A 27,898-nucleotide genomic window follows, 5' to 3' on the forward strand; every position below is an offset into this window, starting at 1 on the left:
GTCCAGAGGAGGGCAACCAAAATGGTCAAAGGCCTGGAAACGATGCCTTATGAGGAACGGCTAAGGGAGCTGGGCATGTTTAGCCTGGAGAAGAGGAGGTTAAGGGGTGATATGATAGCCATGTTCAAATATATAAAAGGATGTCACCTAGAGGAGGGAGAAAGGTTGTTTTCTGCTGCTCCAGAGAAGCGGACACGGAGCAATGGATCCAAACTACAAGAAAGAAGATTCCACCTAAACATGAGGAAGAACTTCTTGACAGTAAGAGCTGTTCGAGAGTGGAATTTGCTGCCAAGGAGTGTGGTGGAGTCTCCTTCTTTGGAGGTCTTTAAGCAGAGGCTTGACAAGCATATGTCAGGAGTGCTCTGATGGTGTTTCCTGCTTGGCAGGGGGTTGGACTCGATGGCCCTTGTGGTCTCTTCCACCTCTATGATTCTATGATTCTAAGTATTAGGCTGCATCTTTTAAATATATATTGACACCTGCTTTACAGAGGGAAATAGGGGGGAGCTGAAACTTCCTAGATTTCCTGTAGTGTGGAGGTGCCATTCTCTAGTGGATAGGTTGTCCCAGCGCCATCGTGGTTGAGATGAGCAACAGGCGAGGAAAGGGAGGAGTTGTTTAGCAGCAGAACCTTCCCCTTAGACTCACTTAGATATTTTTTAAGTAATGGGTATGCTTCCCGCTAATGAAGATTAGTAGCAATTGCCATGAGTTCCACCAAACTGTCCTTCCCTCCCATCCCACGTGTGTGTTTTTAGCAGGGGAAATATGCTGTAATTTTGGTAACGCTGTAAAGAGCTAATTAAGGGTCTTGCTCAATCAACTAGCAGCTTAATTACCACCAAATAGTAATCGCTTGCGGAAGCGCTGCTGCCGCCGCCACAAGCCCTGTGACATTTATGGTTCTGCACCTGGGGGCGTTGTGCAAAATGGGGAAAGGACACCCCCCCGCCCCTTTTAAAAGGCCCATCGCAACTGGGATTTCTGGAGGTGGTGGGAGGAATCTGCTGTGGATTGTGATTCCTTAAACATCCACATCTTCCCTTTCCTCTGGGGAGTGTACAGGGTGGTCTATATGGGCCTCCTACAAGGGAGGTCCGCTATTCAGACACCACTCAGACTGTCTTTGCCTCCACAAGGCGCCTTCTGACCACCTCTTTGGCCATTCAAAGCAAAACAGTAAACCCCTGTAAGGGGGGAGGAGTGAGTTTTCCTTGCATATTTTCCTTGTCTTCAAATATTCATAGAATCCTAGAGTTGGAAGAGACCACAAGGGCCATCGAGTCCAACCCCCTGCCAAGCAGGAAACCCCATCAGAGCACTCCTGACATATGGTTGTCAAGCCTCTGCTTAAAGACCTCCAAAGAAGGAGACTCCACCACACTCCTTGGCAGCAAATTCCACTGTCGAACAGCTCTTACTGTCAGGAAGTTCTTCCTAATGTTTAGGTGGAATCTTCTTTCTTGTAGTTTGGATCCATTGCTCCGTGTCCGCTTCTCTATTCCTCCCTGGGCCATTGCTCACTGGCAGAAGGTCCCAGCTTCCATCCTCAGCATTTTCCAGCAGGGCTGGGTCAGGCTCCATGGACTGCTGATGCCAGATGGTGTGTAGACAATGCAGATTGAACTGGACCAGCGGCCTGACTGTGTACAATGCAACTTCCTGTCTGGCTTGTCTAACCTGACAGCACCACTGCTGTTTGTGTGTGGAGGGCTGGCGCGGCATTTCCGTGGCTCAACCTCTCCTCCCAGTTCCTGTGGCCCCAGGGAAGGCTTTGAGCCTGGTGTCTCCACCAGAGGCATCCCTGCCACCTCCAGTGGTAAATTGTGGGTGGCCGAGTGAGGGAGAGGGACTTGACCAAGGGCACAGTGTTGGGTTTTCATTTCCATGCTGCCTCAAAACAGCTGGATCGCATTCTATGTTTTAAATGATGTGCACTCAAGCCCCCTAAAGAACCGCCTTTTGGCAGTTCCCTTGCTGCGTGAAGCCAAGTTACAGGGAAGCAGGCAGAGGGCCTTCTCGGTACAGTGGTACCTCGGGTTAAGTGCTTAATTCGTTCCGGAGGTCCGTTCTTAACCTGAAACTGTTCTTAACCTGAAGACCACTTTAGCTAATGGGGCCTCCTGCTGCTGCCGCACCGCTGGAGCACAATTTCTGTTCTCATTCTGAAGCAAAGTTCTTAACCCGAGGTAATATTTCTGGGTTAGGGGAGTCTGTAACCTGAAGCGTATGTAACCCGAGGTACCACTGTAGTGGCGCTCGCTCTGTGGAACTCCCTCCCACCAGATGTCAAAGAGAAAAACAACTACCAGACTTTTAGAAGACATCTGAAGGCAGCACATTTTAGGAAAGCTTTTAATGTTTAACAGACTATTGTACAGTGGTACCTCGGGTTAAGTACTTAATTCGTTCTGGAGGTCTGTTCTTAACCTGAAACTGTTCTTAACCTGAAGCACCACTTTAGCTAATGGGGTCTCCCGCTGCTGCCGCACTATTTCTTTTCTCATCCTGAAGCAAAGTTCTTAACCCGAGGTAATATTTCTGGGTTAGCGGAGTCTGTAACCTGAAGCGTATGTAACCCGAGGTACCACTGTATTTTAATATTTTGCGGGAAGCCTCCCAGAGTGGCTGGGGAAACCCAGCCAGATGGGTGGGGTATAAATTTATTATCAATTAATTAATTATTATAAAATGCCATAGACTGGTCCTGAAGGCTCCGTGACTGCTGAAGAGCTGGTCCCCAGAGTGCAGCAGCCGGCCTGCTCTTGAGGTGGGATAGCTGGAGAGGCCTGTGCCAGATCTCTCTGCATTCCTGGCATGCCTGCTGGTCCCCCTGCCTCCCTCCTGTGCCCCTCTTTCCTTTGAAGGCTGCTCAGGCACTGACTGCAATTGGCCGGAGCCTCCTGCATCTCTCAGAGCTTCAGTCCATGCAGAGGCTTGTGTGTGTGTGTGTGTGTGTGTGTGTGCGCGCGCGCGCTGAGAGATGATAGACCTCTTGTTACCCTCCCTCCTTGTTTGATGCCTGCATCTACCCATTTGCCTTCTGTGCATGCTAATCCCTAGAGCATGGGTAGGCAAACTAAGGCCACGGGGCCGGATCCGGCCCAATCACCTTCTAAATCTGGCCTGCGGACGGTCTGGGAATCATGAGTAGAATGTGTTCTTTTATTTAAAATGCATCTCTGGGTTATTTGTGGGGCCTGCCTGGTGTTCTTACATGAGAAGAATGTGTCCCTTTATTTAAAATGCATCTCTGAGTTATTTGTGGGGCATAGGAATTCGTTCACCCCCCCCCCCCAAATATAGTCCGGCCCCCCACAAGGTCTGAGGGACAGTGGACCGGCCCCCTGCTGAAAATGTTTGCTGACCCCTGCCCTAGAGAGAGGGATGAAATCAGAAGGTGCCTGACTTTTTGAGAGGGAGGGAAGGGAGTGCATTTAGCTGGACCAGAAGTCCAGTTTGGCACAGACCCCTTCTGAGCCTGGCTTTTCCGAGGTCTCTCTCTAGTGTCCTGATGGCAAAAGCTCTGGGGCAGAATATTCCAGTGCCTCTTGAGTGAAGCTGGCAGCCAGACTCTGGCAGTGGCTGATAGTTCTCAGATATGACTAATAGGGAGTCACTCTCCTGGCAGCAGATGTGAGGGATTTCATAGGTCACTTTGCACACTCTTATCTGGTTACAGGGGAATGAGTTTCCGCTGGTAAGAAAGGAGGCCCATTGGGAACGCTTCTGAGGCCAGTGGGCTTGAATGGGCAGAGCCTGCTGAACCTTGAAGCTCACAGGGAGCCGGGTGCAAATCACTATTTCAATTTGAGGATATATCAGACATGTTCTGGCCTGTGGGAAGCAATAATTTCTTCTAGAGCTCTGATCTTACATCAGAAGAGCCGGCTGGATCAGACCAATGGCCCATCTAGTCCGTTATCCTGTTCTCACAATGGCTGACAAAATGCTCATGATAAGCCCAAAAGCAGAACCCGAGCACAAGAGCCTTTTCCCTTCCTGTGGTTTCCAGCAACTGCTGTTTGGAAGCTCGAACTGTGGAAGCAGAGCATAGTCATCATGGCAAATAGCTATCAATAGCCCTCCTCATCATTTGTCCCAGTCTCAAAGAGAGCCAGTGTGGTGTAGTGGTTAAGAGTGGTAGTCTCGTAATCTGGGGAACCGGGTTCGCGTCTCCGCTCCTCCACATGCAGCTGCTGGGTGAAGTTGGGCTAGTCACACTTCTCTGAAGTCTCTCAGCCCCACTCACCTCACAGAGTGTTTGTTGTGGGAGAGGACGGGAAAGAAGATTGTTAGCCGCTTTGAGACTCCTTCGGGTAGTGATAAATAAAGCGGGATATCAAATCCAAACTCCTCCTCCTCTTCTTTTAGAGCCATCTAGGTTGGCGCCCATCACTGTCTCCTGTGCAAGTGAGTTCCATAGTTTAACAATCTTCAGCTGGTGTGTTTGGACCCGCTACTGGGTCAGGTGGGTTGCAACAGGAGCACCAGCACCATTCAGAGGTGGAGCCCTGGGTTTGAAAAGGTTGAAGACTACTGGTCTAGAGAGGTGGTGGGAAAGGTCTTGTAGGCAGGATGGGAAGGAGTAGAGACGTGAGGTGAGAATATTCTCTGCTAGGAAATTCTCCAGAGAATATTCTCTACAAACTGCAAATTCTAATGTAAGAACCAGTTTTACAACCCGCATTTAAAAAATATAGTAAGTCAAGCTGTGATACTGCCAGTGTAAGTAATGAATGATGATTTTTTGGATCCAGTTACATTACTGGGCCTTGTGTCATTCACCACTGGCAGTTGGCAACATAATTCAAAGTTGATGGTAAGCATACGGTTAGTGGCAGGCTTAGTGATTAATGTTGAATTTTCAACTTCAAGTTTGGTGCAAAAAAACAAAGAATGTGAATTCACTGCATTGCCCCGTTGAATAGAAGTATCTGTAGAGTTTTTGGTTGCCATCTGAACAGGTTTACCCATGAATAAACATGTATATTAACTAATTATACCATTTTCAGTGCATTAAAATTATATTTAAAATGAATATTCTCCTATTTTAAATGAAAATTCTCTAATATTCTCATTAATCGAGAATATTCTTGAGAATATTCTCCAAAAGATTATTCTCGAGAATTTAACATCGCTGGTAACGAGGTCTCCCTTTTTTACATCTTGCAGATATGACTTAAACAAGGGCAAGGCATTGTGGATTCACTGGCATCTTCAGCTGTCCCACCTCAAGAGCAGGCAGGCTAGTTGCCCAGGTTCGTGAGGCCTACAGTTGCAGAAATTGCAGCTCTGGACAGGACTTGCTTTTGACCCCCTCTTCCACCACCCCCCCCACCATAACATAGAATGACAAATACCAGAGGTGGCTCTCCAGGTGTTGTTGGACTCCCACTAGCCCGCATCCACCACAGCCAGTGGCTCCCAGTAATGAGAATGGTAGTCCAACAATATCTGCAGAGCCACGGTTCCACTATTCCTGCCATATGCAAACAGTTGTGTGGGCGAGGGGAGCCAAGATAACGCCTTTAAACCTTTTAATTTTTACTTTCCTGTCTGGGGTGGCTCTGACGGGTTGTGATGTTCTTTATTAATGAGCACTTTGGAATCCTTTGGTGTCAAGTAGATCTTTGTAGAATTGGGTAGGAAGTTGCTTGAGGAATGTGAGGAAGCCCAGGCCTGTGAAGCTTCAGCGTCTGCTCTTTAATGTCACAGGGAAGCCTTTATCTCTGACTTCCCCCCTGCACGATGTGCCGGCTTTCCCATCACAAATATTTCTGTTTGGCTGATTAAAAACAGATGTGCGATGTGTGGTGGACGCCTGGGAGAAGCTGGAGAAGTGTAATGATACCATTCCATGAAAAGATCAGTGATAGGACTTCTGTCAAGGGGTCTTAGGGGAGTGACAAAGTATTTGGAAAGTTGTGGAGCAGCATTGGCCGCAGCCCTTGGATGCCTTCAGAGGTTGAGTCGTAATTCCTCCTTCGGGCCTTGGATGCAGTCCGCCAAGCCCTGTCAAATGGGTGGCAGGTTTTCAGAAAAGGTGATATATGTCTTGAGTTTTGGGGTGGAGACAATGGTTCACATGAAGCTCTTGTGTGCATAATAGGTAAAGGGACCCCTGACCATTAGGTCCAGTCATGGCCGACTCTGGGGTTGCGGCGCTCATTTTGCTTTATTGGCCGAGGGAGCCGGCGTACAGCTTCCGGGTCATGTGGCCAGCAACCCGACTCTGGCGAACCAGAGCAGCAGATGGAAACGCCGTTTACCTTCCTGCCGGAGTGGTACCTATTTATCTACTTGCACTTTGACGTGCTTTTGAACTGCTAGGTGGGCAGGAGCAGGGACCGAGCAATGGGAGCTCACCCCGTCGCGGGGATTCGAACCACTGACCTTCTGATCGGCAAGCCCTAGGCTCTGTGGTTTAACCCACAGCGCCACCCGCGTCCCACCCGCCACCTGTGTGCATAATAATTCTGTACTTTGATCCTGCCATAGTTCATTTCTGGGTTCACCATCTATGGTTGACTCGAAACAAGCTGCGTTGCAGAGAACCTGTGTGAAGGCCACATATATGGTGCTTCCCCGTCACCCTTATCGTCTTCCTCCCCCCACCCCCGATCATCTCAAACCAGGGGTGTGTTTTGAAGCATCACCGCAAAGCTCCTCATGTGCCCTGAGATCTGGGCTGCAGCTAATCACTGCTTCCTTTCTCCTTCACATCTTTGCTTTTATGTGTGAATTCATTATGCAAGGTTTCTTTCTTTGTTTTTTTAAGTCTGTGTCGATTTATTTCATAGGAAATCCTGAGATTTTTCAAAGGAACAGGCTTGCAGATGGCTGGCGCTTTTCCATTTTTAAGTGGTTAATTTCAAATCTCTTTCATTTTTATTAGAAATGTGCTGCTTTCCCCAGTCTTACCTGATCTGGCGCCGGATGCCTGTTTGCCATGTTTATGAAAGACACATTTAGTTTGGATATATTTCCTTTGCACCACAATGTTTTCCAGTTTGGGTCAGTGTTAGAAACTCAGATATATAAGTTGGAGCCAAATGGCTCTGTAAACCAAGGTTACAGTCGCCAAAATGGAACGTCTAGTTGCCATTTTGGGGCAAGAGGGCTCTCAAGTCTTATTTTTCAAATGATGGACTGACTGTGATTAATTATCAGTAAAACATCTGTCTAGTTCAGATGACAACCTTGAGCTAGCTTAAGGGCTTTGAGAACTGAAAGAAGAAAAGTCCCTTGATCCAGGGACCGTGGTACCTCAGTTTAAGAACAGTCTGGTTTAAGAACGATTTGGTTTACAAACTCCACAAAACCAGAAATAGTGTCTTGGTTTGAGAACTTTACCTAGGTCTAAGAACGGAATCCGAACGGTGGAAGGGCACTGGTGGCGGGAGGCCTTATTAGGGAAAGCGCGGCTCGGTTTAAGAACGGTTTTGGTTTAAGAACGGACTTCCGGAACGGATTAAGTTTGTAAACCAAGGTACCACTGTATTGGCTTATTCTGACTTCTTTTTCTTAATGGTGACATGGACCATTCATAACGCAAGAATATTCTTCACAACTGTGAGCAGGGCAGTGGGGTGGGGTAAGGGAAGGCAAGCGATAACTATTAGCTATAGCGTTGTTCACTGCTCCTGCTCAGGCTGCACAGAGAATGAATCTTTGGTTCCTGAAATTGATTCTGATTGTGCAGATAACATATAACGGATAAATAATGCTGTGGTATTAGTGTGTGGAAACAGTCAAGATCCAAGGATCTCCAGGCAGGCATCTCCAGGTGTTGGAGATGTCAGGCGCCATCCTGGCACCCAGGCACCTTCACTCGGTTGCAAGTGACTGATAACCAGGTGCAAAATGCGCCCGGTGCCTGGCTCATTTCGAACCCTGGTTTGGGTTCGAGCAGGCTCCGCGAAGACCCACCTAGGCAGGCTGCTGCCGCGTCTGCCTGAGTTGCTTTCAGGCAGGTCTTTCAGTTTATCTGCTCAAGCAGCGAGAGGAGGCCAGCTAAATGGAGAGCTCTTGCACAGCAAAGCTGGTAGGGGAACAGCTGGAGAGACTAAATTAAGCTTAGGAGGCCTGCAAACAACCTGCAGGGGGAAAAGTCTGTTTTCTGAACATTCTTCCTTCCCTCCATCCCTGCCAGTGATCTTTCGGTGTCCTGAAATGCTTTCGCTGCATGACCCAACTCGACAGGGTTGAATGGTTTCTGCTGTTCGTTTTTAACTGTTCCCGTTTCGTTTAGGTTTAATATTTGTATTTAGCTTTTTCCAAAATACTAGGTTGAGATTGAAGTGGCTCGTAATAGCATTAGAAATTAGCAGACATCACGATCGCTAGGCCGAAGACGCAATAGCGTACAAATAAGGCAAAAGGAAACAAGCTCATGAGAAAATTAATACAATCTCAAAGAGATGCAGAAATGGCTGCTGGGCACCAGCCCTGTACCAGTTAAAGGGGCTTCTATGCCCACTACATGAGCACAATTGCAGGCAGTAGTCGCTGAAAATGCAAAGGTTGCCATTTCACGCCCATCCCACGAGGAAGGTAGGACTTGGTTTCAATCTCATTTCTGCTGGTGGAGACCCTTAGGGACTTGGTATCCTTCTGGGAACAGAAACTTTCTCGGGAGGTCGGAAGAAAGAACCCACAACCTCCGTGTTGTCCAGTGAAAGGATAGATTTCGCGTACACCCCCAACACAATTAGTGCTTAGCGGTATGGTCTGCTGCCAGACTGCATTAAAATCATCATTACAGCAAATTCCTCTTGGAAGCCATCGAGAGACTAAGATTGATTATACGTAAATGAAAAGGGACTTTGATTTCATTTGTGATTGCTTTATCGCTTAGAAAAATCTTACGTTGCCGTTGGGAGTTTTGTCCAGGTTGGCATGACCTTGTGGGAGGTGAATTGTCACTGTGTTTTGTTTTTTTTCTGAAAAAAACAACAACTTGGAAGCCGACCTTGACTTGTCCTTGAACAGAACCTGCTTCGGAGGCAAAGTCCAGTTTCTTGTTGGCAAAAAGTGCTTTGGTTTTGAAGTCCTTTCTCTGTGCCTCTCTCAGAGGAATGGCTAATGCCGGCGCTTCGTGATACATGCCCCTCATTTGACTGGAGGAACACACTTGCGTGGCATGACGCATCTTTCGGCTACTTGCTTCTCTGACTGGTGCTAACAGCTCCTAATTGTTTTGGGGTTAATTAGAACCGTCTTCAGTGAGAACATTCTAATTAAGCCCAATGTATAAAGAGACCTAAGGGTGGAAGCCCTTTTAACACACAAGAGGGCTTCCGGAATGACCTTCCTTGCTGCTGTGCAAGCTTCCAAATGCCTGTGCAGTGAGCTCAAATGAGCCCAAATCAAATTCCTTCCTCCTTGCCTTTTCTGCCATCGCTAAGGGCCCCTATGCCTTTTTCTGCGATTCTTGCGCAGTAGGGAATTAGCTACTGCACAACTTGGAAGAGAGCTGGAGCAACCCTTGGGGTCAAATCATAGAATCATAGAATCATAGAGTTGGAAGAGACCACAAGGGCCATCGAGTCCAACCCCCTGCCAAGCAGGAAACACCATCAGAGCACTCCTGACATATGGTTGTCAAGCCTCTGCTTAAAGACCTCCAAAGAAGGAGACTCCACCACACTCCTTGGCAGCAAATTCCACTGTCGAACAGCTCTTACTGTCAGGAAGTTCTTCCTAATGTTGAGGTGGAATCTTCTTTCTTGTAGTTTGGATCCATTGCTCCGTGTCCGCTTCTCTGGAGCAGCAGAAAACAACCTTTCTCCCTCCTCTAGGTGACATCCTTTTATATATTTGAACATGGCTATCAGTTGCTTCTTGATTCGTGGCAAGAACACGAAGCTCATTATCGTGTGCCATCCCAATCTCCGAGCAGTGCATGAGAGCCGGGGTCCCAGGCACTTACCCAGGGTTCGTGTTTCCTTTTGGGAATGAGGTACAGCAGGGACTGTGATGTCTTTACCTGGACCTGCGATGGAGGGGTTCAGAGCATTAACACACCAAGGGGGAGCCTTGCTTCTCCCATCTTGCAGCTTTGGATTCAAGCAGAAATCAGCGCTTTCTCTCAAACGTTGCTCTGACTCTCTATCTAGCTTGCTGCTTTACTTCTAGGCCGTATCACTGCAAAACTCCCTACTCCAAACTCTGGCTTTGTCAGTTAAGGGAGGGGCGCCTGCCCATTTGCCGTCTCACATTGAGCCCCTTAACCCATCACCTCACCGGGAAGCCACCCTGGTTATTTTCGGAATTGGAAGGCTTGATTAGCTTTTAGCACTTGAGGGATCCAGGGATTAGAGGGGGCCTGGCATGCAGCCTGTTTCACCAAACTCCTAAAATCAGGTTAAATTTGGATTTCGCCTCATTTGGAATTGTGTGTCGTGTAAATGGCATTTTTTGTTGGTCCTTTTGGAGAAGGAGTAGAGCTGCGTGAGTTTGCAGGAGAGTTTGGATCAGAGGATTCAGGGAAGGATCAGGCAGTGCTGTGCCAGTGGTTTTCAACCAGTGTGCTGTGGCACCCTGGGGTGCCTTGAATGATGGTCAGGGGTGCTATGGGCAACACTGGCATCTGTCCCTCTTTCCTTCGCTCCCTCGCGTCTCTGCCTCCCAAAGGCTTGCACAGCTGTTTATTGCAGCAGCGCTGGCTATAAGCTCCGCAGGCGAATGGTGCCTCTGGGAGACACCTCTCTTTGAGGCTGCGGGGGGGGGGGCGCAAGCTCAGAGACTCCCAAGGGGAGAGGAATGGAGGCTGAAGGAACACTCCACAAGAGAGGGATTTTGAAAAAGGGTGAGAGACTGCCAGCTCTGCAGGCAAGGGGTGATGTAACTGGGCTCCTGGGGTGCCGCAGAAAGATTGTACCGTATTGTTTGCTCTATAAGACTCACTTTTTCCCTCCCAAAAAGTAAGTGGAAATCAGTGTGCTTCTTATGGAGTGAATGCAGGCTGCGCAGCTGTCTCAGAAGTCAGAACAGCAAGAGGGATTGCTGCTTTCACTGCGCAGCGATCCCTTTTGCTGTTCTGGCTTCTGAGATTCAGAATATTTTTTTTCTTGTTTTCCTCCTCCAAAAACTAGGTGCGTCTTGTAGTCTGGTGCGTCTTATAGAGCAAAAAATACGGTAGTTGGTTAAGGGAGCCGTGGACTCAAAAAGGTTGAAAACCTCTGTGCTATGCAGAACCTAGTTGACTCAGCCCTGGTGAGTTGGCCGGTGAGCTGCCTGAGACTTGCACCTGTCAGGAGGAGGACCAGGAAACCTGCCGGTTTCAGCCCCTCGCAGTGTTGATGACTAGAAGTTGAGTCATCGTATTGCTTGCAGTTTGGAGGCCTGAGTTGGAAGATCAGAATGCCGACCCAACGCCCCTAAAGTTTCAGCTGACAAAGCACCTGTGTTTTTAGAGTGCAAAAGGTTAACGTACCTGTTTAGAGTTGGCCATTTCAGCCTGCTTCGTTAGCCAGCTCTTGTGGCTGCCCACTCACTGGAAATGGGAGCAGGGTTAGCGGCTAAGAAAAGGGCCTTTGTCAGTCTCCACAGGTAAATTGCTCCACTCAGAATTGTCCCGAAGAACGGGACGGAAGCAACTGAGCCAAATTAGGCTGGTTGCTTGGATACCAGTGACCGGATAGGATTGAGCCAGTGTGATGTAGTGTTTAGCTTTGACAAGGAAGATCCCGGTTATGAAGGTGATGGGTGTGTCCCTTAAGTCTCCCTTGCCGGTATACTTTCTATGGGGCAATTAAAAATTAGCTGGGGGAACTCCTTGCCCATGCCTGGAATCCAACAGCTGTTAATTGGCCACTTACCTGAATGGCTCGTTCTTGCAGATGCTTTTGAGGTTGTGCATTTCCTCTGCTGTGCGATGGTGCAAAACTGGAATCGCTTGGATATTCCTTGGCTCAGAGTTGCTCTTTCCAGACAGAGACCTGTTGTACCCAACCTCTTGATTCAGGTCAGAGCTGGAATACTGGTCAGACACACACTCCAGGGGATGCGGACTCCCTTTATGGGGTGGTTGTAATGATTGCTCAGAAGTTTTTTAAAATTGCATTTATCTTGTGAAGCATCCTGAGAGCTATTGATGAAGGGTGGGTGGGTGAGAATTTTAACATTGACATTGTGCATTCCATGAACAAATCAAGGTGATGTTGTTAACCTTTAAAGCCCTAAACAGTTTCTGCCACTTTGTGCGGAGTAAGGGGAGTATAGGAGTATAAAGAAAGTTTTTAATGTGTGACATTTTAGTGTATTTTTGGTCTTTGTTGGAAGCCGCCCAGAGTGGCTGGGGAAACCCAGCCAGATGGGCGGGGTACAAATAATAAATTATTATTATTATTGTTATTATTATTAAGTCAAGGACCCAGACAACTCTGGCTAAAGGGCATAGGTGACCCAGAGACAAGGGAGCTGCAGGACAGACGGACGGATGGACAGACACCCACACCCATCTATTATTATTATTATTATTTTATTATAGCCATCTGGAGATCTAAACCAGTGTTTTGAGCTTATGTTGCTATCTAAGCATCTCGTGGACTCGCCTCCTGAATTGCACATGGAGGGGATGAGGCCTTGGTTCTGCAAGGAATAAATGGCATTCTTTCCTTGATGATAGGAAACACCTGAGTGCTTTCTTCTTTTGAATTGCACTCCTCTGTGGTGCAAGGATGTTCCTAGATGGGCACCTCAGGATTTACCACTATGTTGTCCTTTTCCCTGAACCCCCCTTTCCCTTTTGATGTTAAACCACCAGATGCGGCACCTGATTGGCCGTCCTTGTTTCAAACGCTGCCGCCTCATTGGCTGCGGGCGGAAACCTCTGTGTGCTTTTCTCCCTCAAGTTCCTTCTGGCTCCGGTCCCTCTTTCTGTTAACCCCTTTCTCTTCCGCAAGATCATGGCATGCCAACAGGCTCGAACACAACCAGAATCTGGCAGATGGAAGAGCTGCCAGAAGAAACAATAACAAGGAAACCATAGGAGCCTGGAGTCATTACCGGGGGTGGTGGGGTGGAGGAAGCCGAGCAGGGAAATCCTTTGAAACCCTGATACATCTCAAGGCACAGGCTGGGGCTTAGGGGAATTTGTGCCTCTTAGGAAATCTGGATAAGTTGTTTGTACCATAAAACCTCATTTGTTCTGTGTGGTTAAAAAGTGCCTGTGCATTTCTAACACGTGCAGAAAGTTCTGATGCTGGGTCCCCAGCAGGCCAAGAACTTGGCCTCTCTCCCCAGTAGGGGTATATAAGGTATGTAAGAGAGGACACCCCCCAGGGAAGAGCCGTTAGGCGGATGGTGAACAGATCGCAGTACACATTTCGTGTTCCTTTGAGCCTAGAGACTGTCCTCCGCAGGATATATCTCAAACTCTTTAAAGGCACTGGCGAAGTAGTGCTAAAAAGAATGATTCCTTTGCTAAAGATGAATGTTTCTGCATACAATGGTACCTCAGGTTACAGACGCTTCAGGTTACATATGCTTCAGGTTACACACTCCGCTAACCCAGAAATAGTACCTCGGGTTAAGAACTTTGCTTCAGGATGAGAACAGAAATCGTGCTCCGGCGGCGCGGTGGCAGTGGGAGGCCCCATTAGCTAAAGTGGTGCTTCAGGTTAAGAACTTTCCTTCAGGATGAGAACAGAAAACGCACAGCAGCAGCAGGAGGCCCCATTAGCTAAAGTGGTGCTTCAGGTTAAGAACAGTTTCAGGTTAAGAACGGACCTCCAGAATGAATTAAGTACTTAACCCAAGGTACCACTATACTTAAAACCCATTGCCCTGGACATTGTGCATAGCCCAGGGGTTCCATTTTAAAAAATAAAATAAAAGCTCACTTACTCTACCTGGCTTCTGAATCTCAGGTTTCATATCTCTCAGTGATAATGCCCATCTCCTTGCTATAGATAGAACCCATTCTGATTTTCTGTGGCTTGTGTTAATTGCTTCCTAAGTGGCCAGAAGCCAAAAAGTTGAGGTGGGTTCTTTAATATTGTATCTCTGAAAACAGTTACAAGCTTAAAATTGGAAACTTGTAACTTGAAAAGTAGGATTTCCTATTCTCTCTCTCTCTCTCTCTCTCTCTCTCTATGTGTGTGTGTGTGTGTGTGTGTGTGTGTGTGTACACTGACTGGCATATTTTTCCTTGGCTTTGGTTTCTTCGATTCCACGAACTTCAGGCCGCTCCTTTCCTTGCCCCTGATAGCTTTCAGTCCTAGTATTGGTAACCCAGCCAAGTGAAACTATGAGAGACTGGGAAGGTCCAAAGTCCCCGTTCTGTTGGATCTGTGTCCCAGAGCAGAGTAGGGTTACCAGCGTCCCAAGATGTGGGAGGTTGCTGTAGATCTGTGTCCATTTGAATTAATATAAGTAAAGGAGGAGGGAGATTATGTTTTAAGATGGTGGGGAGCAAAGAGTAGAAACAGGCAGGCGCTTTTGTGTCCTGGGAAAAGGTGCCAACTCCCCCCTGGAGATAACAGCCGGAGGAAAAAGGAAATGCCTCTTGATTGAAACTCCACGTTCATAGAAAGGTGTACAAAGATCAAATGACTGTATAGTTGGCAGATAATCTAGGGATTATCGATGAGGCAATTGATGAGGACAGGTGATTTTCTAGATAGCTGTGTCTTTCCCACCTTGTTTGGTAATGGGCATTGAGTGCAAAACGTGTGCTCAGTCCACTGAAGGGCATTTTGACATTTCAAGTAAGGGGTGAGATGGGGAGAAAGACTGAGCCCGAGTGTGTCATTTGGGAACGGCTCTGCCATTTGCACATCTGCATTTCCTGTTTGCACATCTGCACATTCCATTCTCTCCCACAGATGTATTCAAAGCCCAGGATGTGAGGGCACCCACCTTTCCCACTCTGCGACAGAGCCTAATCAGAGCTAAACCTCACTGGCGTTCCATCGCGCTAGACCCAAATGTTGGGGTTGGGCTCTGGGCACATCATTTTTATTCATTAGTCTCTTTTCCCCCAGAAGGGTGAACTGAAAGCGACTTTACGACCTCAGTCTTAAAGTTTATTGTTGTAGTATACCTGAAGGAGCGTCTCCAACCCCATTGTTCTGCCCAGACACTGAGGTCCAGCTCCGAGGGTCTTCTGGCGGTTCCCTCCCTGTGAGAAGCCAAGTTACAGGGTACCAGTGGTGCCTTTTCAGTGGTGGCGCCCGCCCTCTGGAACGCCCTCCCACCAGATGTCAAAGAGAACAACAACTACCAGACTTTTAGAAGACATCTGCAGGCAGCCCTCTTTAGGGAAGCTTTTAATGTTTAACAGACCACTGTATTTTATTGCTTTGTTGGTGGTCGCCCAGAGTGGTTGGGGAGGCCCAGCCAGATGGGCGGGGTATAAATAATAAATTATTATTACAGTGGTGCCTCGGGTTAAGTACTTAATTTGTTCCGGAGGTCCGTTCTTAACCTGAAACTGTTCTTAACCTGAGGTACCAGTTTAGCTAATGGGGCCTCCCGCTGCCGCTGTCACACGATTTCTGTTCTCATCCCGAAGCAAAGTTCTTAACCCAAGGTACTGTTTCTAGGTTAGCAGAGTCTGTAACCTGAAGCATATATAACCTGAGGTACCACTGTATTATTATTATTATAGTGTTTACTTCTGAGCATGTACAGAGTGTTTTCTCTTCATATTTCCCTTCCTGGGTCGCCACCCCACACCCTTAAAACCAAGAGGCTTTCGAAGCTCCTTTTACAAATGATTCTTCTCTTAAGGGGGACCCTTCCCCACAAATAATCTTGGCCCCTTCCCTTTGAATTCATCCAGAGGCTCGGAACGGCACCAGGCTAGCCCCAAAGATCCCTTCGCCTTTTCACGTCTTCCTCCTCTTCCTCTTTGGGTGTCGCTGCCTCCCTCCTCCAGTGAGGGCAGTGCTGCTGCCTCTCCCCTCCTTTCACCCAGTTCAGAGTGCTGGGAAGGGAGGGGTGGAGCTTGTGGCCTCGCAACGTCAGGAAACTTGTGTGTAGCAGCCGAGCGAGCAAAGGAGGAGTGTGCGCGTTCCTGCCCGGATCAAGTGTCTCCTAGTCAGGGAAACCAACTGACTCTCCTCTCCTGAGCAGAGAAGAAAAACCCCTCTTCCGGAGGAGAATCATTCTCTCCCCCACCCTGTCCGCCCACCCTCTCCTCCGCCGTGTGATTTATTCCTCTCCAGCACCCTGCGGCTGACTTTTCAGGAAGTACAGCGATGGTGGAGGTAAGTGAACTTGCTGGCGAGTTGCTCCCCCTCCCCCACGGGGCGCTTCCAGGAAGGGTGGGATCCCTGTCCGTGCTGGGCGAGCGAGGGGGACGCCAGGCTCTCCCCTCACCCCCCAAAAAACAGTGTGTTCCAGCAGGGCATTGGCTTCTGGTGAAAGCTGCTCAACTCAGCGAAAAGGGAGAGGTTCTATTTTCAGGGTGGGCTGTTTCTTTGTGCATTTAATTTCAATTTTGGGCAGAATTTTCTCTTTCGCAAAAAAACTTTGGGAGAAAACTTTTTAGAATGGAAATCTCGTGTTGCAGGTTTACACTCTCTCTCTCTCTCTCTCTCTCTCTCTCTCTCTGTGTGTGTGTGTGTGTGTGTGTGTGTGTGTGTGTGTGTGAAATGGCTTATTGCATGTTTAACAACAGAGTTGCCCACCCATTTCTGAAATGGTTGCCTAGAGGTTGAGGGCAGGGCAGTTGACAGTCAAAATGTAGCCTACCTTCACGGTCAAATAATCTTGAGTTGGATGGCTGCACCGCCCAGTTGACTGCGGCCTGTAAGGCTGGGGAGGCGGGGAGGCAGTGGCCATAAATGGGTGAGGCTTCGTGATAAGAGTTGGTGAACTGTACCTCTAAGGCTGTGGGCCTAGGAAAGGGCTGTGGGGATTAAAGGCCCCAAGAATAATAATGCAAACTTCAAAGTGCCTTTGGGTATAAACCTATCCCTTGGCCCAGTTTGCTCAGGACCAGACTCTATTTATCAGCATTGCAAAACTCAAGTGTGTGGTTGCTCCAAGGGGTTTACAGTTTACAGTTAAACGGAGAAAGGGGAGGGGCCAGAAGGGAGCGTGTACGTTTGTTTCAGTTCTGTGTACGTAAGCCTAGTTACTGTGGGGTGTGGAGATGGAGGGGTTCTGCCAAGAGCTTCGTGCAAAAGGTGGGCCTTGAGGAGGAATCGGGGAAGAAAGGGGGGAAGCAATGGGGAGGTATTCTGTGAGGGAGCTTGTGGCATCAGGGCCAGCCAAAGGAAAAGTAGACCTTCAGGCGACTTGGAGTGGTGAGGCTGGACTCCTGAATGTCTTAGGTGAGAGGATGTAGCAAGAAGAGGGGTGGGAGAGAGAGAAATTGGGGACCACAGGGGGCTTTGGAGGTACACGCATGTTTGTAGTAGCAAGAACCCACCCTTCAGCTTTGAGTTCCTAAGAAAGTGGGGATCCCTGGCTCCAGGTTGTTGGATTCCCCACTAGGAGAGGCATTCCCAAGGCTCATGGCACAATCCTGGCTTTGCAGACCTCAACATGAGAATTGTTGCATGCAGCTATTTATATGCAATTTGCAGCTTTCATTCCCTGCCTACCAAGGGCTGAGCATTCTCTTGCTTTTCGTTCTCCCTTCCCCCCATGCTTTGCCTGCAGCAGTGTGGTGCATAAATGCTGCTGCTCTTGAATAGGCCTCTGCTAAGAATGAAAATTCCACTATTGAGCCCAAAAAAGTCGACTGGCTGAGCAGGGTGCTAATGGCGGGGTAGTGTTGCAAGCAGGCCCTTTCCGGTAGGCAGCTGCCTGCTGATGCTTGGTAGCTGTGGGTTTTCTGGGAAATTTTTATTGGAATTTTTTCCTAATGCCCATGTGTGATCTAATTTAGCATGTTTGTTTTACTTGTGTTTACTAAACAAATCTAAACATGTAGAAACATCCAAGCTTACCTAATACTGTATTTGCGTTTGGCACCTGTTCATTGTTACGTACCCAGTACATTTCCGAGCACAATTCAAAGTGTTGGTGCTGACCTTTAAAGCCCTAAACGGCCTTGGCCTAGTATACATGAAGGTTGGCATATCTACCCTCATCTTCAACCTGGACACTGAGCTCCAGCGCTGAAGGCCTTCTGGCAATTCCCTCCCTGTAAGAAGTGAGGTTGCAGGGAACCAGGCAGAGGGCCTTCTCGGTGGTGGTGCCTGCCCTGTGGAATGCCCTCCCACCAGATGTCAAGGCAGTAAGCAACTATCTGACTTTTAGAAGACATCTGAAGGCAGCCCTGTATTTTTAATGTCTGATGTTTTACGATTTTTTATGTGCTGTAAGCTGCCCCAGAGTGGCTAGAGTGGCTGGGGAGATGGCTGGTGGCTCCTGCAGATTACCTTAGTGATCGAGCTGGGATATAAGGGTTCGGGCGCTCCCTGAGATACCCAGGACATAAGTTGTTAATAGCTTTGCAGATTAATACAAGAACCTTCAAGCTGGCCTTGTAGTAGATGGGCAGACAGTGCAGATGCTTTAATGACCACATGTTCTCGACCTGGTGTCCCCATTAGCAGTTTGGCCTCAGAGAACACCAGCTGGAGTTTCCAAACCAGACCCTAGGGCAGCCCCACATGGAGCACATTGCCGTAATCCAGCCTCAAGGTTACCTGTGCATGGACTACAGTGACTAGTGTTCTTGTATTTGTTGCGCTTCAGCTGGAGATAGGTGTAGGGATTGGATAGCAGGAATGAGCTGAGAAGCCAGAGCCGAGCCTTGTACCATTTTGTCCTCTGCATTGAACTGCCCTGAGAACTTTGTACGCTGCTGCCACTTTGGGGTAGCATAGCATTACAACTGCACAAAGTTGCTTCACTGTGGAAGAAGAGTCTTGTGCTGGGAGTGGAACAGCTAGTGAACTCCTCAGGCTGCAAGCGGAAGCCAGGTGCCAGATGCTCTCTGAGGGTTGTCTGGTGCCTGCATCCAGGGATGTGGGGCAGGAGGGTTTCTGTGGGAGAATTTCCATTTCATAAAATAATTAGCAATGGTGGAATGCCAAATGGCAAGCTTAACAGTTTTTAAATTTGTAGCCTCTTTTTAAAAAAAAAATTGCAAAGAGAAGAAGCATGCTGAATTAGATACCGGTAACTATCGGGCAGTGGTTCCCAGTTAGCTAAGTACTGTAGACCCCTCTTTTTGAAAAGCCAAGCCATGGACCACCTACCTTTGAAAATGTTGATACCTCTATTGTGGTATTTGTTGTGTGAATGGTGCCATGGACCCCACTGGGTGGGTTACACAGACCTCTGGGGTTCACAGACCACCAACTGGGAACCATTGCTATAGGGCATTGGAGAATTACACTATGCAGATTTCCCCAAGAAATCTTTCCATCAATTTTTCTATTTCAGATTTTTTTTGGAAAACCCATTGTTGCCTTAGGCTTTACTGTGGAAACCTGACCAACAGCAACCCAGTAACTGAAGCTTCCCCATTTACTGGGCTGCCAACAGGATTTTTGTGGTGCCCACGCACTGTATGTGGATTGGGCCCTCTGCTGTACTCGCTAAAGAAGACTTTATGTCATGTGCAATTTTGTACCCTCGTTTGCAGGTGGGGTGGAATGCCCCAAAATAAATCTGGAGTCACACAACTCGGCAGAATGTCTGCCAGCAACACTTTCCCTATACTAGAAAAGGCTTGCCCTGTTTAATTTCTGCCTGCCACATATCTGTTAAAGGCACTGAGCCCTTCTGTCCTCCAGTGCCACCTCTAAACCATTCAAAGAACTCAAGTTTCATGAGTTGTAAACATCATATATCATCAGTTGAACTTAGGGTGTCAATACTACATTCAGTGCAAGACCAGGCATGGCATTTCAGATGGAGGGGGGGGGTCAAAAGTGAATTGAGATCTACTACAGTTCTTTTCAAACAGGACGCGGGTGGCGCTGTGGGTTAAACCACAGAGCCTAGGGCTTGCCGATCAGAAGGTCGGCGGTTCGAATCCCCACGATGGAATGAGCTCCCGTTGCTCGGTCCTAGCTCCTGCCAACCTAGCAGTTCGAAAGCACATCAAAGTGCAAGTAGATAAATAGGTACCGCTCTGGCAGGAAGGTAAACGGCGTTTCTGTGCGCTGCTCTGGTTTGCCGGAAGCTGCTTAGTCCTGCTGGCCACATGACACGGAAGCTGTACGCCGGCTCCCTCGGCCAATGAAGCAAGATGAGCGCCACAACCCCACAGTCGTCCGCGACTGGACCTAACAGTCAGGGGTCCCTTTACCTTTACAGTTCTTTTCAGATGCTCGTGCCTGAATCAATTCAAAGTATAAATGGTTAAAAAGCAAGCACTGTATTCATTTCTTGTGGCTATTTATTAATATAACAATTGTGGCATTTTTTTTCTTGTGAAGATGGCAGCATCTCTAGATCTAGAAATGCATCTTGAATTTCATTTATGTTTACATAGTAGACACAGGAATTTGCATGCTGATGCTGTAGATTCTTGCATAAAGTCTTTGGGCAACACGTTTTTTTCAATGAGTAAAACCTTGTTTACCAGGCAAAAATGTTCCTCTTTAACCAGGCCTTTGGCTGATTGACATCCAGTGCGTTTTTTGTTTTTATCTTGATTTTGTATTTTGTGTTTTTATATTGTGGTTTTATCTTGTGAACCACCCTGAGAAATGCTGGTATGGGACAGTCTACTACTGCTACTACTGCTACTAATAAAAATAGCATTTCACTCATTCCAGAGGAGGATTTTCGCATCTCTAGGTGTAGACTATATGCCATGGATAGGCAAACTAAGGCCTGGGGGCCGGATCTGGCCCAATCACCTTCTAAATCCGGCCCACGGACGGTCTGGGAATCAGCGTGTTTTTACATGAGTAGAATGTGTGCTTTTATTTAAAATGCATCTCTGGGTTACTTGTGGGGCACAGGAATTCGTTCACTTTTTGTCCCCCCCCCCCCCCAATATAGTCTGGCCCCTCACAAGGTCTGAGGGACAGTCGAACAGCCCCCTGCTGAAAAAGTTTGCTGACCCCTGCTATATGCTTTGTGTGTGGAAGGTCCCATAATCAGTCTCCATAGAACTGTGAAAGATCCCACCTAATCCCTGGAACGTGGGTGGACGTGGGTGGCGCTGTGGGTTAAAGCCTCAGCGCCTAGGGCTTGCCGATCGAAAGGTCGGCGGTTTGAATCCCCGCGGCGGTGTGCGCTCCTGTTGTTCGGTCCCAGCGCCTGCCAACCTAGCAGTTCGAAAGCACTCCCGGGTGCAAGTAGATAAATAGGGACCGCTTACCGGTGGGAAGGTAAACGGCGTTTCCGTGTGCGACTCTGGCTCGCCAGAGCAGCGATGTCACGCTGGCCACGTGACCCAGAAGTGTCTTCGGACAGCGCTGGCCCCCGGCCTATAGAGTGAGATGGGCGCACAACCCTAGAGTCTGTCAAGAGGGGTACCTTTACCTTTTAATCCCTGGAAAGCCACTGCTGGTTCTTGTAGACAAGGCAGCACTGACCCAGATGGGCCCGTGTTCCTCCTTGCTCTAAAGCAGTTCCCATAGGTGTTGCGAGCAGGTTAATATAAGGGGCCCGCAAATGTTTCTAAAACAACATGGTTGCATGCCCAGTAGGGGTCTATCTCCGCAGATGGTCTTAGAATCCTTTCCGCACAATGCCTGTGTGTTGACGCTGTTGTTGTAACTCAGCCGTACAAATACACAGTGTTCCAACTTCTTTTTAAAAAGCTGCACCACAGAACCAGTTTATATCTGATCCCGAAGAAACTAGTTTTGTCAGTCTCTTCCAGTTTCCCTCTGTCTGTCTTTTTTTTTTTTTTTAGGTGGTGGTTATATTTTCAGCCACTGGCAAGATCTTAACTGCTGGGTGTGTGCTGGTGTGTGCTAGTGGACGTAGGCGTGCTTGCTCTGCTCCTCTGCTTATCCAGGGCCGTGAAAAAGTGTTGGTTTATGGCTGACTAATTAAACAAGGCAGGGAGATAAAGGGAATTTGACCTAGGTTAAGGTTGGTGGATGTGGCTAGTGGGGGGGGGTAGGCCCTTGGAGTGTAATTTAACCTTCTCCTCTCCTTCAGCAAACATGTAGGTCCCTTTGCAGAGGTGGCAAAAATGATAAAAGCCTTAGCTCTGAACTTAACCTCCCTCCCCCCCTCTCCAATCTCTGGAAACTGGGTGGCAATTGCTCTTTAGTTGCTTAAATGTATTGGGATTCGACTATGTGCATCCCATTAAAAACTGCTCAGCCATGAAGATTGCTGCTGAAGTTATTCTGGGAGTTAAAGTTCTTCATTTTGGTACAGTTTGCATGGGTTCCTCCTTAGCAAGGGGGGATCGAACGGCTGCTGATACATATGGCTTTACATGCAACGGGGATTGTTCAGTGGTACCTCGGGTTACAGACGCTTCAGGTTACAGACGCTTCAGGTTACAGACTCCGCTAACCCAGAAATAGTACCTCGGGTTAAGAACTTTGCTTCAGGATAAGAACAGAAATCGCGCGGTGGCGGCGGCAGCGGGAGGCCCCATTAGCTAAAGTGGTACCTCAGGTTAAGAACAGTTTCAGGTTAAGAACGGACCTCCGGAACAAATTACATTCGTAACCAGAGGTACCACTGTAGTTGCTTTGGAAGACGAACATCAGGCATCCGCACAACATGACCAGTCCAGCGAAGTTGACGTTGAAGAATCATTGCTTCCACACTGGTGATCTTTGCTTCTTCCACTACACTGGTATTAGTTTGCCTGTCTTCCCAAGTGATGTGCAAAATTTTTCGGAGACCCCATTGATGGAATGTTTCAAGGAGTTGGAGATGGCGTTTATAAGTGATCCTTGTTTCACAAGCATGCAGTAAGGTTGTTGTACAATAGCTTTGTAAACAAACATTTTAGTTTCCCTGCGAATGTCCCGGTCTATGGCAACCCTAGCAGGGGTAGCATCTCTGGTGAGACTACGTGATGCTTCTTCTGGGGTAGTTTGTCCATCCTTGGTCCCCACCCTGAACCCAGCTCTCACCTGTGGCCCCTGGAAGCTGTGACAGCACCCACAATCTTGGAACGGCTTCAACAGTGAGGCTGGCCCTTTTCGAGAGGGTGCAAAACCTGGAAAGGGGAGATTTTTGTTTGACCATTTAATGAAGTCTTTTTGTCCCTGCTGTGTAGTGTTAACATTTTGCTGGATTTCCTCAAAAGACAGTGGAATGGCGCCTTGTACTCCTCCTTCCGGCAACTCCTGCAGCCAAACTGGTGCCAAATGCACTGCTCTTGCTTTCCTTTGGACCCCACGAGTGAGGCCGAGAGGGGGGGTCTTGTCATCTGGGCAGACCAGGACTGCCAGACACACTGCCTAGGCTTGCACCCCGGGGAAGTCACTTCAGTGCTGCTAACGCAGCCGTTTGACTTCACCCCCAGAGGCACACTCCGTTGTCTCTCAAGACAGACGGATGCCAACAACAACAATATGTTCTCATTGCACAGCAAGAAAATTGTTTTACAGTATGTCAAAAATATCTCTTTAAGTATTAGAATAATAACATGCAACAAGCAAGATGAGTGAGGTGGAGTAAAAATATTCCAAATTAATTATTTTTACCTTATATTCTGGGAGGATCGCTATTGGCTAACCCATATTCACCAGGCACCAAGTACAGCGGTACCTTGGTTTAAGAACACTCCTGTTTACGAATGATTTGGTTTACAAACTCCGCAAAACTGGAAGCGGTGTCCCCATTTGCGAACTTTACCTCGGTCTAAGAACGGAATCCGCACGGTGGAAGGGCACCGGCGGCGGAAGGCCTCATTAGGGAAAGCACACCTTGGTTTAAGAACGGCTTTGGTTTAAGAATGGACTTCCGGACTGGATTTAATTCGTAAACCGAGGTACCACTGTAATGGCAGAAGTACCTGAGCTCCAAGGAGAAAAAGGTGGGAAATAAATGCAAGAACAACAGCTACCTTTTCAATAGGGGATCTTCTAGCTGCCTTTTTCTGACCAGACTTGCTTCTTCATTTGAATCAAAAATAGGAAGGACCTCACTGAGCATTTATTTACAGTGCTACCTCGGGTTACATACGCTTCAGGTTACAGACTCCGCTAACCCAGAAATAGTGCCTCGGGTTAAGAACTTTGCTTCTGGATGAGAACAGAAATCGTGCTCCAACGGCGCAGCAGCAGCAGGAGGCCCCATTAGCTAAAGTGGTGCTTCAGGTTAAGAACGGACCTCCAGAACGAATGAAGTACTTAACCCGAGGTACCACTGTATTTCATAAAATTCATATATGGCTTGACTATAGACAAAAATGAAAATGGTATTCTAGCCCGCGCTCTACCCATGGCAATCTTGTCGGTCTGAGCATGGGATATACTACACCCCAGTTTTCAGAATCGACTTTTTCAGTGGTGGTTAGACTTTTCCTCTGTCTCCCATCACCCCCATTAATGGTTTAAATTCCAGCCTACTTTTTCTGCAGTAGAAACTGTGTGTCTCCTTCTTTTGGTGGAAAACTTGGAGAATTTCTCCCTTTTTAATGAACGGAACATCAGAGTCAATGCAGGGGTAAATCTCATCAGGATTGCAAAGCACACTGAATGTGTCAAAGGAATTCAGTGATTGGGATATTTCCAGCATCACCTGGAGACCGAAAATATTATTGCATTTCTTTTAGTTAAGCTTTTCTTTTTTAAAAAATCCATTTTATAATGTAGTTTATTGCATTTTCTGACCCATCAGCACCTGGAGCCAGGAGGAATTTTCCTTCACACTGGCCATTGCCTGGGTGTGTTACTGTCCTCTTCCCACAGGCTCTGGCAATCTACATTTTCATCAGCCTCCGGGCATTTCTGATACGATTCTCTCCTGCTCCTTTTGTGGAATTCCTATGAGGGCTGGGGAGTGGAGAGATCTGATTTTGCCTGGAGCTTTAATCTTAAATCACATAGGGAAACCTGGGCTACAGGGTGGATCCTGATTTCCCCTAACCCTGACCCACTTTTGACGGGTGGGTGGGTCTGTCCACCTGCCAGTCACCTGACATCACCATGATACTGGGTGCCTCAACTTCAAAGGGAAGAATATGCTCAAGCATAGGCAAACTCGGCCCTCCAGATGTTTTGGGACTACAACTCCCATCATCCCTAGCTAACAGCTAGGCACAAATGAGAGGCACAAATACAAGATGGGTGACACCTGGCTTGAGAGCAGTACATGTGAAAACGATCTAGGAGTCTTGGTTGACCACAAACTTGACATGAGCCAACAGTGTGACGCGGCAGCTAAAAAAGCCAATGCAATTCTGGGCTGCATCAATAGGAGTATAGCATCTAGATCAAGGGAAGTAATAGTGCCACTGTATTCTGCTCTGGTCAGACCTCAGCTGGAGTGCTGTGTCCAGTTCTGGGCACCACAGTTCAAGAAGGACACTGACAAACTGGAACGTGTCCAGAGGAGGGCAACCAAAATGGTCAAAGGCCTGGAAACGATGCCTTATGAGGAACGGCTAAGGGAGCTGGGCATGTTTAGCCTGGAGAAGAGGAGGTTAAGGGGGGATATGGTAGCCATGTTCAAATATATAAAAGTATGTCACATGGAGGAGGGAGAAAGGTTGTTTTCTGCTGCTCCAGAGAAGCGGACACGGAGCAATGGATCCAAACTACAAGAAAGAAGATTCCACCTCAACATTAGGAAGAACTTCCTGACAGCAAGAGCTGTTCGACAGTGGAATTTGCTGCCCAGGAGTGTGGTGGAGTCTCTTTCTTTGGAGGTCTTTAAGCAGAGGCTTGACAACCATATGTCAGGAGTGCTCTGATGGTGTTTCCTGCTTGGCAGGGGGTTGGACTCGATGGCCCTTGTGGTCTCTTCCAACTCTATGATTCTATGATCTGGAGGGCCGAGTTTGCCTATGCCTGCTCAAGGTGGACTGAAGGGGAAAACAGCTCCTTTGCAATAGTGCCGTAAACAAGATCAGCTCTAGAATGATAGATTTGTAGGGTTGGAAGGGTACCCCAGGGGCCATCTAGTCCAACCCCCTGCAGTGCAGGAATCACAGCTGTTCACAAGTTGCTGAACTCTGATTTCCATTGGCCCCAGCCAGCGTGGCCAGTGGTCAGGGATTATGGGAATTGCAGTCCAGCAAGATCCATCCCTGTTCCTAGTGCGCAGGCAGGCGGACAAGCCAGGGAAACGGGAACCAGCCCACTTTCCACAAAGGCGGCAAATAAATGCTAAGTTTCTGAAGCATGGGTGTGGCTTGAGTGCTAGTTAGACCCACACAAGCATGTTTCAAAGCAGGTCTTGTGATCTGCTGGGGTCAGCCAGCGGTGGGACTTGAGGGCAAACGTACTCAGAGCTCTTCTGTGGAGCTCCAGCAGGCCAGATTCCTTCATGGATCCTCTGCCAATCGACTGGGATGGGCCGGAGGGACGGGAGAAGGGAGGACACCCCTTTCCGATCCTGGATTGCTTTGTTACATTAAGCCACCCCTCTAGAATGATGCGCAGAAACATCGGGGAGCCTGTGGCGGCCAAAGGGTTATAAGAGAGGTGGGCTGGGCATGCAAACAGATAATAGACTTGTCTTTGTCTCTCTCCCTCACGCTTCATATGTTGATCTTGTGGCAGGAGTGGCCGAAGGCTTCCTTTCACTTCCAGATACAATCCTGCCTTTGTTTAGACAGCACATGTGGGGAACGCCATGCAAATGGTGTGAAATTGCTAATACACTCCTTAAGGGGTAGTGGTGCGGTTCCTTCCTGGCTTTTCCCGCAGTTCAAAGGGGCCCCCAAGCGATGTTTTCCCTTTGCCATTTGTCTGGGTCAACAGGGGGCCAGTAGAGCAAGTTTCATTGGGCCCAAATGGTGGTCACATGACCAGATATTGGGTGTGTGTGTGAACGGGTTCAAGAGGAGCGCTGCAGGCATGGGCAACACCAGGTGGGTCTCGCTGAAGCCCCTAGGCAGGTAACACTGGGGGGGTTGCACACAGCTAGTATTTTTAGTTTGTGGCTGCTTGTTATTTATTCATTGCATTTCTATCCCACTTCCTTCACCCAGAAGCTCAAGAGTGGCGTACATGGCTCTCGCCCTCCTCCTTTAATCCCCACAACAACCCTGTGAGGTAGGTTAGGCTGAGAGGCAGTGTGAATGGCCCAGCGTCATCCGGTGAGAGTTTCATGGCTGACGGGATTTGAACCCTGGTCAACCATGTCCCAAGGGATGCGGGTGGCACTGTGGGTTAAACCACAGAGCCTAGGACTTGCCGATCAGAAGGTCGGCGGTTCGAATCCCCGCGATGGGGTGAGCTCCCGTTGCTCGGTCCCTGCTCCTGCCAACCTAGCAGTTCGAAAGCACGTCAAAGTGCAAGTAGATAAATAGGTACCGCTCTGGCGGGAAGGTAAATGGTTAGTCATGCTGGCCACATGACCTGGAAGCTGGCTCCCTCAGCCAGTAAAGCGAGATGAGTGCCGCAACCCCAGAGTCGGCCACGACTGGACCTAATGGTCAGGGGTCCCTTTACCTTTACAACCATGTCCCAGTTCAACACATGAACCGCTACACCACGCTGGCTAATTTCTCTTTGATCCTGGGTGCTCATGTCTCATTCATGTAAACAGGTTATTTTAATTGCAAGGTGCTGAGAGAGGTGTTGGCTATGTTTGAAGGACAGGTAGAAAACGTTAGAAATAGTGATTTGCTGAGTTGTGGTCAGCTTGTGTACTTGGCCTTTTGCTGCTTTGAGGCTTTCCGTTTATTTAAAGTGACTGACAGGTACAAAAAATAATATTCCCTCCGTTGCCCAGCTCTGGGGGGAAGTGAAGTTGTCTTCTGTGCACACCCCTCCCCAACTCTAGGCTGCTTAGAGTGTTCAGAAAGCCTAAGAATGCTCCCTTGACTCCAGTTGCAAGACCCACATCCCAGTTCTGGTGCATGCAGAAG

The 27,898-nt window shown here is 48.2% G+C and overlaps 1 protein-coding gene across 5 annotated transcripts in view; it reads left to right on the top strand.

Moving 5' to 3' along the window:
- Nucleotides 1–27,898, top strand: part of PAK4 (p21 (RAC1) activated kinase 4) — an 80,498-nt gene that overhangs the window by 14,220 nt on the left and 38,380 nt on the right. The window contains exon 1 of one of the 5 annotated variants that reach the window (XM_083455187.1): nucleotides 5,185–5,264. The exons of 3 other annotated variants lie outside the window; for them this stretch is intronic. The gene's annotated coding sequence lies outside the window, so the exon portion shown is untranslated. Of the gene's footprint in view, nucleotides 1–5,184; nucleotides 5,265–15,999; nucleotides 16,224–27,898 lie in introns of those variants that run through there. One more of the 5 variants, XM_083455188.1, reaches the window with a different exon arrangement.

This window comes from Podarcis tiliguerta (genome assembly GCF_965153285.1).
Source record: "Podarcis tiliguerta genome assembly, chromosome: 8".
Lineage (NCBI taxonomy): Eukaryota > Metazoa > Chordata > Lepidosauria > Squamata > Lacertidae > Podarcis > Podarcis tiliguerta.